Below are 12,014 nucleotides of genomic sequence, written 5' to 3' on the forward strand. Positions count from 1 at the left end.
CAGGAACCCACCAGGAAATCTGCCACCCATGTAGATGGGTCTCCCCACCACAATTAAGGCCATTCATTTAACTCCCTGTGGGGCTGGAGAGGTGGCTCAGTGGCTAAGACCACTTGCTGATCTTGCAGAGGATCCTGGGCAGTTCACAACTTTCTGTAGCTGCAGTTCCCATGGGTATGATGCCCTCTCCTGGTCTATGTGGGTACTGCATGCACGTGGTGCACATACAAACCAGCACATACACACATGAACACATAAATAAAATTAAAACAAAGAAAGGTAACCAATTCCCCACAGGCATGCCCAGACTTGCATCTTCTAGGTGATTCTAGACTCTGCCACACTGACAATTAGTATTAGCCATCGCATCAGCCTTTGGCTCTTTGTGAGATTACAAAAGAAAAAAGAAAAGAAAAAAAGAAAAGAAAAAGAAAAGAAATCTATATAGTCGCAGGCTTAATGTTATTACTTGAAAGAGCAGACTCTCTACCCTGCTACTGACTAGAATGAGGCCTCAAACAATCGACCACCAGGGGGATCACATCACCTTTATTTCCCCATTTTACAGTTGGGAACACAGAGAGCAAATACCTGCCTGAGTCTAGCCCAGACACAAGTGTGCTGGTTGGGCTCCTCTCCTTTCCTGTGTGGTAGGGCATGGCGGGAAGGCCAGAGGAAGGGAGGGAGGTAGCAGTTAGGGAAGTTTAGAGGCCACTGTGGGAAAGGCCAAGGGCTGAGGCCCAGTCTCCCTCCATAGATGCTGCAGAGAGGGGCCACCCAGTAGGGCCTAGTAAATCCTTCCAAGCTTCTCTCCACTGCCTCAGGACAGGCACAGCCTCCATAAAGCTGCGCAACCCAGCAGGGTGTGCGAACCCCGCCAGGGTATGTGATTCACGCAAGGGGACTGGCAGCTTCCTTTCCTCCTCCTCTTAAATCAATCCATGAGTCTGGCTCATGGCAAAGGGGCCCAAATACTCTGGCTTGAAGAGAGAGAGAGAGACATGTGTCCTCGGGAATGCCAGGCTTCTCCTGGCATCTTCATGTGGAGATACTGAGGTGTGTGTGTGTGTGTGTGTGTGTGTGTGTGTGTGTGTGTGTTTTAAGATAATAAATCCCAAACCTTGTTTGACTCCCAGCCTAAAACAGATGCAATGCATATGGGCAGTAGACCTGGAGTTGCAAATAAATACATTTGGAAACCAAATATTTAAAAAGCGATTCTTCTCTGTCTTTTTCTCTCTTTCTTTCTGTTTTCCTACGGGTAGCTGCCAAGATCAGCCCTTGGATTTGGATTTCCCTAACGCCACTGCCCTAGGATTGTATTCTCTCAGCCAGAAGAGAATTATAGTGCCTCAGGTGAGGAGTGTGTGGAACGTTCGGCCTGCACGCCAGTCCTCAGTACTGGTCATGGCTGCCTGGAGCACTAGGCTAAAAGGGCAGCTAGGCTCAGTTGGAAAGGGTGCCATCATCGATTAGCAATGTCTGGTCTGGGATTTGTGGTAGGCAGAGGAGGCATACACACCACGTTATTGTTTTTATTATTTTTATTGTAAATGTTACATATTATTAATCGTGTCATATTTACTGGTTTTAGGAGCTCATCAGCCTTCTTTTTCCTGACATAACCATGCCTTTTAATTTTGTACAAAGCGCAACAAAAATGTTAGGGACTTTGAAGAGTCTTACCTGCCATCAAAAAGCAATGCCCAAATAACTAATTACTCCTCTTGCTAACTCAGCCTCATTATCTAGGCCATTCCTGACTTAGAGAGAGCACTTAATGCAAACATTTATCTCTTGTTGATGTCTCCATGTTGTTTGTTGGCCTGTTTTCTGATGAGAATGTCAGCTTTGCAAGGACAGAGATGTGGTGTTTGTTTGTTTGTTTGTTTGTTTTTTGTTTGTCTGTTTTTCATTGCTTTGTCCCTCGTGTCTAGCTGCCAGTGTTTGTCATCAGATAGGGTCTGGGTGAAACACTGCGTAAGTCATTTCATCCCTTCATGCATTTGCTTGCTGATGTCATTAGTACTCTGGGCTCAGCCCAGGACTAGGAAGGAAGATTCAGATACAGCAAAACAAATGCATGAGCACCAGCTACATACACTGGGGACTCTAGATGGGATGAAAGGCTCAACAGTACAGTAGGCCTTGGAGAAAGTAAGCATTGGAGAGGAGCAGCTGGCTTTAATAGAGGAATAGAAGTCTTCACTCTGGCCCTGTCTATAGGGGTAGCCTTTGGACACGCCCCAGTGTGGCTGCAACAGACTCAGGCTTCTCCAGCCCTAGTCCAAAGAAGTTTAGTTAAGGACATCATGTGAGGAGATCATCAGAACTCTCTCTCCACAGATCCTGAGGTGAGCATCAACTCTGGGTTGTGTTCCAGGAGAAACTGACCTTGATGGCTCTCAGCCCACAAGCATATGCAGCCTGTTTTCACAGCTTTTTTCTCAGCTGAGCTGGGAGAAATGTCAGCTTCAGCCATTTTCCTTCCTGTTTTTCAGACATTTGCAGAAAACAAGGAGGTCAGCTAGGTAGATTGCTTGCTTGGGGAATCTCAGAAGGATGCAGGTTTGGAATCTTACCCTTTCAAAGACCACTGTCTTCCAGTGTCAGCACAGAAAAAGAACAAAGCTAATTTCAGCCATGACACCATTCTTACTGATGTTGGCTATGATGTCATGCTTGCTAACACTGGCCAAGACACCATGCTTGCTCTGTGCATCTGGGACATATCGTTCCCATCCATATGAAAGCCTAGCAGGCCCACCCCAGTGCTACTATTTCTCTATTTTCTCAGAAGACGCTCAGTCTGAGTTTTCACAGGTAGAAGTGACAGGATAGAAAAGAAAAACCATCTTTCGAGTTTCCCAGATTCCCATCAGTTATCTCCCTGTTTCTGATTTCTTCCTTCCTCCTTCCTCTTTTCTCCTTCCTTCCAACCTTCCTTTGTTTCTTGTTTGTTTGTTTGTTTGGTTTTTGGTTTTTTTTTTGAGACAGGGTTTCTCTATTTAGCCCTGGCTGTCCTGGAACTCACTTTGTAGACCAGATTGACCTTGAACTCACAGAGATCCATCCAACTGCCTCTGCCTCCTGAGTGCGGGGATTAAAGACATGAGCCACCACCACCACTGGCTCTGGCTCTGGTTTCTTAACTAGTACTTTCTACTTTCAAAAAGTTTTGCAAGAACTAGTGGATACGCAAACAAAAAAAGAGGAGGGATGGAAGGGTTATAGGAAGACAGAAGGAAGGAAGGAAAGGAAAGGAGGGAAGGAGGGAAGGAGGAAGGAAAGGAGGGAGGGAGGGAAGGAGGGAGGGAGGGAAGGAGGGTGCCAGCAGGCCAACCTTGGTCTTCAGACCCGAGAGGCTGAAGCAGAATGCATCTGTTCGCTGTAGCTCTGGGTGCAAGGGTCTGGTCAGCTGAAGTTTACTCTATATAGGGGGTGGGATGGCTCCCACTTACCCAGATCATTTGCACAGACCTGTGAGGGCCCAGTCTGTACACAGTCTGGGAAGGTCTAAGGTCTGAGAAGGTCCAGCCTACAGGGTGCAAGGACCCCGGTGGCTCCAGTTTATTCAGAGTCCAGGGGTCTGGGGGAATCCAATTTATGCTGGTACAGGAGTCTGGGCCAGTGAAGTTTACAGTGGGTGGAGGTGTCCCAGGCTATCAGGAGGGTTGTTATCTGTCTTTGTATCTGTGTACCTTGAAGTCCGTGGCCTGACATTTGTACCAGCTTTAAAACCCCGCCTAGCCTTGTGTCACCACACGCTTGCCCTCACTCTCTCTCCTTCTACGACTTCAGGCACCTGCAGCTGACGGTTTTCCCGCATTGTTTTAGTAGGCATTTTTAATTCTTTTCTCTTATTCTATCCTCTTAATTTTCATCTTTCAATTTACGCATTCCCTCCGCCCCCACAGACCCACTATCCAGGTCATTAAGCTTTTCTTCAGCTGTGTCTACCCTGCTGTTAAAACCACTCCCTGCATTCGTCACTTAAATTTTAGTAATTTTTTTTTATGCCTGTGGCTTTCAGTCCTTGTTTATTTTAGTTTTCTAGTGAAGCGTTTCAGTTTGTCATTTCTTTATACTTTCAGTTTATATGTGAATGTGTGCATACTTGTAGAGGTTGAACTTAGGTTCTGTGCCAAGCGCCTTTACCCACTGAGCCATCCCGCCCAGCCTTGTCATTTTTCTCTTGGAGAAATCAAACTCCATTTTAAAAGACTAAGCCTGATGACTCTGTTATCTAGATTTCCCGTGAGTGTTTCTGTCGTACCATTTTTCTTCTTTGCTTTAGTCTTGAGATGACAATAAATCTTATGGCTGAATTAGAATTTTCATATGATCCTTGATCATATAAAAATGATTAAGGCCGCAGATGATGTGATTTCCTTCAGAAGTTTCCTTCAGCTTGTGGCAAAGTGTCGCTGTAAGGGACAGTCGGGACAGACGAAGCTGTGACATGCTGACTTAGGTTGTTTGAATCTCTGTAAGGCCACATCAATTTCTAGATCACCTTTGAACCTTGGGTACAGGTTGATAAGAGCTGTGTCCAGCTCAAAACCTAGAAAAAAACCAAAGGTCTTTGTCAGATGAGACATGTCACTGTGGGAAGGTGGGATGTGTTGGGACAACAGGAATCAAAGAGCTGAACACCAGGCCTTTCCCCTACCTCCTGGGTTCTGGTTTCGCATAGGTGTGGCTGGGAACATGATCACCTAGTCCCACGTTCTTGAAGGCAAAGGCAAACATCGAGAGGGAGAGCAGAGGCTCAAGACATGGATTCAACATGACAGCCACGGAGGGAGAGGCAAGTACATTGCAAGGTTTAGGAGGCAGCTTGAGCAAAGGGTTATCCCTGAACCCAAAGATTCATTTGCTTTGTGATAAATGTCACCTCCACCTTCAGATCCTTACATCAAGACTTAGGAAGATGAGGCCCCTTGCTCAAGGTCATATATCACCATCGACAAATGGGGCATGGTCTCTGAGGGACAACTTCCTTCCTCTCAGTCTCCTAACTCCTCTGCTAGGGCTTGGAGAAAGCAAGAACACAGAGCTGTTAAGTGTTGTGTTGGACAGCTTTCTGTGACTGTGATGAAGTATCTGAGACTATCAGCTTATAAGGAGGAAAGGTTTATTTGGCTCACAGTTTGGAGACCTCGGTTCATAATCAATTGGCTCTTTTGTTTTGGGCCTATGACAAATCAATGAATCGTGTCATAGGAAGATGGTAGAGGAAGATGCTGGTGGAAAGGGAAAGAATAGAAGGGATTGAGTCTCCATGTCCCCTCCGAGGGTGCATCTAACTACTGGAAGATCTCCTGCTAGGTCCTACTTCTTAGGATTTCCAAAACCTCCCAACAGTCCTGGAGATTACGCCTTTAATACTTGGGCCTTGAGGAACATTTCAGATCCAGTCTGGGACAGAGTTTGCAAAAATCAAACGGAGAGCTGGTATTCTAGCAGGACCAGAGACCTGTCCCCAGAAACAGCCCCAAAGAGACATTCTCAGGGAGTATGGTCTATAATGGGCTTTCGAAGGGGATCCAGCAGAGCCAACATGGCATAACCCCAGAGGCTGGGCCTTCACCCTGCTGATCATCTCCTACTGGGAGACTCAATTCTCTCTCGAGGTTGAGCTTCATACCCCAGCATAAAGGCTCTTAACTTTCGGAAAGGTAGAAAGGCACAAGACGTACCAGGCAAAAGATTCTGGAATTACTATGATGGACAAGGGGTGATGCAATGGAGGACACAAATTTTCCTGTATGCTTGGACCTGTATGCTTGAACAAACATGTATGCTTGAACAAACATGTATGCTTGAACAAACATGTATGCTTGAGCAAACATGTATGCTTGAACAAACATGCAGGGGACAACTGGTTTGACTGTGGACACTTTCCTTTCTAAACTCTTCCTGGCATGTGTGCTTGAAAGCAGGGCTCAATACGTCCATGTCTCAGTACGTACCGTGTGAGCAAGATTCCAGCATGGGAGAATGCCTTCCTCCGTGATCATTGGAAACAGACCTCCGATGCACTGGGTAGTGTTAACACGTGGGAGGTTAAGTGTGAGCTCTCAGGCCCTTTGATGTGTTAAATACCAAGGACTTTAACGTAATAAAACTGTAAACCTCAAATCAGGGCTAATCACAGTAATTTGCCGAACTCTGAAACCAAACCAAAAACGCTCCTCTCTTCTTAAATTGAACCACAAATCCAAGTTGTTTTGATCTGCGACTCAATCTAACAAAAGATTTGAGGTGGCTTACAAGAAATACGCACAATAAAACAAAAATCATACAGATAAAAACCAGGATCAGGGAAAAAAAATATCAAAACCAGAGGGAACATTACAACATCGATATTCAAGACGCATGTAGTAATTTAAGTTGAAGCATGAGTTCCTGAGCCTCCTGGCAACCAGAGCAACACGGGAGATCCGTTAGTTCGATGGCATGCTTTTATCCATCAGGAGAAGCCACTTAATCACTCCTAAAAGCAAGTTAAGCTAGTTTGAAACAACAACAACAGAATCTCTTCTGATACGGCGTTCTCTGAATCAAATTTCAAAGTATTTCACTCCAGGATCCTGTTTCATAGATAGAAAAGCTTTGGGATCATCAATTTCTTTATCATTTCGTTACTATTTTTCACCCGCAATACCATTACTCAAAAGACGTCACAGAGGGCCCAGATTTTCCTGCTCTGATTTTGCCTTAAACTCTTTCAAGCCGCATTGCTTTTGCGCACAACCTCATTGTTTTAGCGATTAAAGGAGGAAATTTGCACGTGTGTCCCCGGGGAAAGGAGAATTCAGGAGGTCAAGTGTGGTCCTGCTCGGCGATGTGGTTCTTAATCCCCAGAGAATCCCCCCTCAAATGTTTGGATAAACTGAGGAAATTTCCTGGGGCGGGTGAGAGTGTGTGTGACACAGCCTGACATTAATCTTGGTAACAATTCCTCCAGATGTGTGAGCGCTCTGAGGATGTGGAGGGCTGGGGCTCCTGCGGTACCCTCTTTGGGGTGGAGGGAGCGGGGGGGGGATGATGGGGGGGTTGGGCCTCGGTGAGGCGGCCAACATGGTTTCTTCCTAAGTGTTTTTACACCTTCCGGCCTGTGCTCACAGGGATGAAATGCTGAACACCTCTAACGACTGGCAAAAGCAGGTTAAAGACCATGCCAGGGTGGAAATGGGTTACAGGTATAGATGACCAGGCTGTATAGACATGGAGATGCCAGCAGCGTTCATAAACATTCGTTTAAAGTAACACCAAAGCTCTCTGGGTGGACAGAGTCTTGCTGTTCACACTCCGCTAAACTTTTCTACAACCAATACACACGGTTTTACAGTTTTCCTTCCCAAACAGTCTTCCTAGAATGGCCAAGGGGCCTCGAGTCTTTCTACATCAGGAAACTGTACAACTGTCCCCTAACTTCACGGATGATTACGTTATGGCCAAGATTTACTCAGGCCACACATTGCAGGCGAAGCACACCCTAGGGATTCCTACAGGGCCCACCTTCAGGGGCACACCAGAATCGGTTCTTGGATCCGTAATCTCTGTATTGCTTCAGGGGGCTCAGATCAGTTTGCAAATACTGCTAAAGTAAAAGAGAGTTTTAATACCCACGGAGGAATTTGTCCTCACCCACCTGTCGACTTCAGAAACAAACCAGCTTCTCTCCACACGATTCTGCCACCACTCCTGTCCTCCAGCAGCCCCTTTCCAAGAACTCAAGACGTGAGACGAAAAGCTGAGAGCACAGAAGAGCTTCCCTTCTGAGATAATAAGTTGCACAGACGCACTGTGTCGGCGCGTGCAGCGGTGGGGGTGTGCACACTCACAAATGTATTCAAAGGTGCGGCTAACCAGTACCTGCTTCTCCAGGCCCAGATGCAAAGGGCCATTCCTCTCGGTGACCAGCAGCAGCCCCTCAAAGTGAGAAGATGAGAAGTCTCCATGGAGGATCCTGTTAGTGTAGGCTGTGTGCTGAGACCCCCAGGGTGGGAGTGTTCAGAGTTGGGGGGACTTCTGGAGATGAGTTCTAGTGGAAGGTTCCCAGGTCATTGGGCGTGTCCCCTTGGAGAAAGTGTGGGGTCCCTGGCCCCTCACTGTTTGTCTTTCATTCTCCTCTAGAGACCAAGTGGTCTGGGTTCCGTGTGAATAGGGAGCTGAGAGCTGGTAGTTCTTGTCCTAGTCGAGAATGCTGGGAGACGGAGCCAGAGAAATGGAGAAGCCACAGCCCCACAGAGCGTGTCAGGAGCTGCCACTCCCACCAGGAAAGCAGGCAAGGGGGCAGAGTTTGTCTTCCGCGTGCATAACGTGGGCAGTTCAGGCCCTCAAGTTGGACTTTTTCAGGGTGGTCGCTCAGCGATGCATCTGCCCAAAAGCAGGCTTCGTGGGAGGGCTGTGGGAGGGGCTTCGTGGGAGGGCTGTGCCCACACCATCAAGAGGGCTCCTAAGTCAACCTCCCCTTCCAGGAGAGGACGCTCCCATCTCATCTGGAGTCTTCTTGAAGCTTTGAACTTCAAAGGTGAGGGTTGGAGGCTTAGTCCCCTTTTCTCCTAGAATTCTCTTGTTCTGTTCATGGCCTTCAAGCCCAGTGGATATAGGGTAAAGGGCTGGGTCAGGGAAGTCAGTCCACTTAAGAGCCAAAGCCTGTAATAAATACTCCAAACCCAAGCCTAAAAGCTTGCCCCGGCCCACACCATTGGAAAAACAAGTCAAGTACTTTTGGCTTGAGCACAAAAGGTCTTTCTACTAAGAACAGAACTGGCTGACTGTTTGCTTTTAAAAAACAACAGAATACGACAATAAAAATAGACTGTGGAGAGCATGCAGCAGTAATAACCCCAATACTCGTGTCCCTGAAAGCATGTCCACGAGCACACTTAGAGCTTAACCAGCGCCATATATGTAGCAGGCACCATGCCAAGCGCTGTATCTGCGATACATTCTTCAATTCTCCAAACGTCCCAGCCAGCTAAAACCTGCTCTTAGCCTTGCTCTGTGGAAGTTAAGCAGTGGGGTAATAGGGTGGGGAGAATTTACCCAAGGTCAGGCCGCCAAACGCCGCTTTAAAGTCAAATTACAAACACACATTATCTAACTCCGAAGTCTGCTCCATTTCATCACTCACCTTTTCAGAGTTTTAGATTTACAAAAAAAAAAAAAAAAAAAAAAAGAAAGAAAGAACAAGAAATTGGACAAATAGCACAGATTTCTCCCAAGTCATCTCTCCCGGAAACCTGTGCGCTTCCTCTTGATGCACCTGACTTTAACGGGGTTCTTTTGTTAGTGAACCAGTGTGAAAAGATGGCTGTGGGTTCAAGCCTGTGGTCTTTTCAGAGTCCTTCACATTTTACTGGGTGTCTCTTTTCAGTGTGTGATAGCCAGTCAGCCACTGTGTGTCCTGAGGCTGTTCAGAGCTGCGACAGCTTTGTCAACTCCTAGCCTGTGTTTTAAAGGGTGCCTCTCATTGCACTTTCTGTGACTCCATTCTTCTGGAGTTACAGGGCCCAGAGGAATGGTGACAGAGGCAAGGGCAGTTTGCATCACATGCTATCAAAAGTAGACACTCCAGCCCCCTTCCTGAGTATCGATGATGACCTTCAACATAGCCCAGCAAGGCCCAAAAAGTAGGTACTCAGGCCTCGGGGTGGAGTGCTCTGTAAGTGTTAAAGATCCTGCACGGCCTGCCGGTCCACCTTGGGTTTGTACCCTATCTATACTGCGTACATGAGGGGGCTACCAAGCATCGCTCTGTCCACAGAGCGATGACTCCAGGCATTTGCACTCAGTCCCCAGACTCAGGAGTCCTAGCCACATACCCACAGTGTCCCACTTGCCCTAATTAACTTCCACTGTCTACTTGACGCAGCCTAGAGTCACCACAGAAGGGAGTCCTGGAATGATTTCCTGGATCAGAATGGCCCGTGGGACATGTCTTGGTGAGGTGGCCTTGATTTTTAATTAATGAAGGGGGGCACAGCCCACTGAAGGCAGCACCATTCCCTGGGCAGGTAGGTGGTCCTGGACTATGGAAGCAACCCAGCTAAGCAGAAGCCTGCATGTGAGAGAACAGGCAGCATTAAGGAATGGCTGCTTCAAGTTCCTGCTTGACTTCCTGTCCTGGCTTCCCACAGTGATGGACTGTAACCTACAAGACAAAACGAATGCCATCCAGCAAATAGTATAGACATCGGAAGTGGGAGGAGACAGGGAACATGGCAGGAGCCTACCACAGAGGGCCTCTTTGAAAGGCTCTACCCAGCAGGGTATCAAAGCAGAAGCTGAGACTCATGGCCAAATGTTGGGCAGAGTACAGGGAATCTTATGGAAGAAGAGGGAGATAGAAAGACCTGGAGGGGACAGGAGCCCCACAGGAGACCAACAGAGACAAAATATCTGGACACAGGGAGTCTACAGAGGCTGATGCTCCAACCAAGGACCATGCATGGAGAGGACCTAGACCCACTGCTCAGATGTAGCCCATGGCAGCTCGTTCTCCATGTGGGTTCCCTGAGATGGACTCAGTGGCTGGCTCTTTGATCACCTCTTCCTGGTGGGAGGTGGGCAGCCTTGCCAGGCCACAGAGGAAGACGATGCAGCCAGTCCTGATGAGACCTGACGGGCTAGGGTCAGATAGAAGGGGAGGAGGACCTCCCCTATCAGTGATCTAGGGGAGGGGCATGGGGGGAGATGAGGGAGGGGGCTAGAGTTGGGATACAAAGTAAATAAATTATAATAAATAAATAAGCTAGTTAATTAATTAATGAAAACACCTTCCTCCCTGTGGTGGTTTGACTAGGAATGGCTTCCATTGGCTTATATATTTGAATGCTTGGTCATCAGGGAGTGATACACTCCCCAAAGTTTCTTTTGGAAAGGATGTTTTTATCACGACAACAGAGATGACACTAGAGCAGTCACCTCTCGAGTCTCTTTCTGTCTTAATTGTCACAGACCCGCCAGGTTACAGAGCCAAGGTTCAAGGAGGCAGCAACGCGGTCACCGCGGTACCAGTCCATTGCCTGATGAGTCAGTTTCCTTATCTACTCACCTCTGGAAGCCCCCATCGCTTCCAAGTCTGGACAACGAGTAAAGGTGCTGTTAAGCATTCACGAGCAGGCTTCTGTGGGCTTTCGTTTTGACCTCATTTGTGAAAAATGCCAGGAAGCACGGTTGCTGAGAAGGTAAGAGCGCGGTTAATTTAGTGGGACGCTGACAGGCTGTCTTCCGGAGTGTCTGTGCCCTCTGCATTTCCCCCCCAGAGCTCTCTGGACTTTGCATCCTCAGCAGCTTGGACAGGACTGGCCGTGTGGACTGTCCTCTTGGTGAGGGATTCGGATCCAGCAGTCACGGCCCGGCCAGCGAGATGGTTCAGTGGGTGTCTGCAGTCAAGCCTGTTGTCCTGGATTCACTCTCCGGGGCCTACAAGGTGGAGGGAAGGAACAGGCTCCTGCAAGCTGTCACCTTCGCACCTGCACTCACACGTACACACACACACACACTAAAAATGCAAAAACAAAAGATGTAGTGACGGTAGCGATGGTGTGAGGAGGTAGCCACTCACGTTCCTGCCTTCAGAAAATCCTGTTCGGTTCATGCCACTCCAGCTGTGACGTCATAGGCCCTACAGTGCCACTCTTTGCCAGATTGAGAAGGGCCCCTCTCCGGATCTCAGCCTCTTGGTTTGTAAAGTCAAGCGGCAAGAGAGCATGGTCCCAGAGCCCTCCCGTTCTGACCGCAAAGGTAGATCCTTACCGGTAGACTTCCCTGAATCAAATCCTACCAGGCTTCCACCTCCTCATCTGTGAAATGGACTTATCCCAAACAACTTCTGCCCTACTGGGCTCTCGAGAGAATTAAAAAGAAAGATTATATGTAAGTCACCAAGGACCTGCGCTGAGCACCGTCATTGCTCGTTATTCATCAACCTTAACAGAATTATTTCTGTTCTTCTGACACCTGCCACTTGCCTCTCAGGGCCCTGGAGACAGACA

At 47.8% G+C, this 12,014-nt stretch overlaps 1 long non-coding RNA gene across 2 annotated transcripts; it reads right to left on the reverse strand.

Moving 5' to 3' along the window:
- Nucleotides 1–1,575: 1,575 nt before the first annotated feature.
- LOC132646322 (uncharacterized) lies at nt 1,576–11,969 on the reverse strand. 2 transcript variants are annotated; one of them, XR_009584483.1, is made up of 3 exons: nt 11,776–11,969; nt 11,072–11,442; nt 1,576–4,564 (listed from the first exon to the last, which is right to left on the reverse strand). It is a non-coding gene; the product is annotated as an uncharacterized LOC132646322 (long non-coding RNA). The 2 variants fall into 2 exon arrangements; XR_009584482.1 differs by having other exon boundaries at nt 11,585–11,969.
- Nucleotides 11,970–12,014: the final 45 nt, after the last annotated feature.

Source organism: Meriones unguiculatus, chromosome 11 (genome assembly GCF_030254825.1).
Source record: "Meriones unguiculatus strain TT.TT164.6M chromosome 11, Bangor_MerUng_6.1, whole genome shotgun sequence".
NCBI lineage: Eukaryota > Metazoa > Chordata > Mammalia > Rodentia > Muridae > Meriones > Meriones unguiculatus.